The 1,513-nt window shown below is 35.4% G+C and overlaps 1 long non-coding RNA gene across 1 annotated transcript in view; it reads right to left on the bottom strand.

Annotated features, from left to right (window-relative positions):
* LOC108449631 overlaps nucleotides 1–1,513 on the bottom strand; it is a 4,794-nt gene extending 3,281 nt beyond the window's left edge. The window contains exon 1 of the long non-coding RNA XR_001865868.1: nucleotides 1,468–1,513. This is a non-coding gene — a long non-coding RNA (uncharacterized LOC108449631). The remainder of the gene's footprint in view (nucleotides 1–1,467) is intronic.

Raw genomic sequence — 1,513 nt, 5'->3', positions numbered from 1 at the left:
TGTCCAAATCTAAAAACTACTATTTAGATCTCATTGTGAAATATCCCACAGATAAAGTGTATTTATTTTTATGTATAAATATAGTTAAAATATAAGAAAGGCATTTTCAAAAATTAATATTTTGAAAAAATAGCATTACTACAAGGTATTATAAGAGCTATTTTTGTTTATATTTGATACAAAATACTGTTTTATTTTACTGCAGAATACACTTTTGCTTAATTCCCTATATTTTGTTCAAAGTGTAGGAGTGGATTATTAGCCTATTCAATACAGTGGCCAAATATCCTTTGTTTTCTGTGTGGTCATAATTAAATGTGAAAGTTTTTATCAGATTTAAAAAAAAAAACATGACCACCACAATCCCAAAGTGTAAAGAAAGGAGAGGAAATTACCTTACAGAAAATCTGTAAAAAAAATGCATCTCTCTGGTTCAGTGTCAAGGTATACGATCTAAGAAATTAAAAATGTCTTTCTTATGTTTTTGAAAAAAAAATCAGCTTTATGCAGTTTTATATTGTGTTAAAACACGTGCCTAACTTACATTTTTGGTTGGCTTGAAAGTTCTGTATGTCTCGCACCTCTCCAGTAAATTTTACCTTAAACAGCCTCTAAACTTAATCTTCAGTATACATCTTAGTTGATAGCATGATTTGTTTCTGTTTGGTCTAATTGGAAGCACCTAAAGATTTGAATTGACATCTATTTTGTTTGGGTTTTTTCATTGTTGGATTGACCTTAGAAATACTTGAACAATTACTCAAGTATAGTGACACTACTCTCTGTTGTATTGTGAGGAAATTTCTAATCAGTTTTTGATTGTGGAGTATAACACCCTTACACAACCCCAGGTAAACACTCCCCCACTTAATTCAGCAGCGCCTTATTAATGTTATTTTTTTACAGCACTGTTAGTTTTCATAGATGTTTCTCTATGGGATTTTGTTTACTGTTTAAAATACATCTGAAAATCTTATTCTAATACATGCTTGGTTCTTCCCAGTGAAATGCTGGGGGAGGCTGGTGAGGCTATAAAAGCAATGGGGAAGGCAGGGAAGGTGCAGACAAGCCTCTGCCCTGCGGTCTGCAGCCCCATAAACAACTTGCTAACGAGCACAGGGTAATGGCTGTGGATGCTAAATAATCTCTTTCCCCGCTATTGAGCGGACATTTAAAAAATATGGTAGTTTTTAAAAATTAGTCTTTCTAGGGGAAAACAAATAATTTTCTGTTTGATGTACACCACCTTTTTAATAACATTTTATGCTATCACACAGAGGAGAAAACAAAATAAATTCAGCAAATGTAGAAATCGATTGAGAAACTGGTATTTCCTCCGGTGAATAAAATCAATTACATCTTCAGAAGAGGTGTATCTTTAAAATAGATTAAAACGCCCAAACAACCCGGGCAGAGGGAGAAGAAAAGCCACCCCCCCGCGGTCCCCGCGGCCGCGGCGGTGCCCACCGGCTGTAGGTGTCACTGTGAACATGGCTCAGGGTCGGGCCGGGCT

Source organism: Corvus brachyrhynchos, unplaced genomic scaffold (genome assembly GCF_000691975.1).
Source record: "Corvus brachyrhynchos isolate BGI_N302 unplaced genomic scaffold, ASM69197v1 scaffold279, whole genome shotgun sequence".
NCBI classification, from domain to species: domain Eukaryota; kingdom Metazoa; phylum Chordata; class Aves; order Passeriformes; family Corvidae; genus Corvus; species Corvus brachyrhynchos.
Note: the sequence above shows the minus strand (reverse complement) of the source record. Positions and strands in the feature narration are given on the sequence as shown.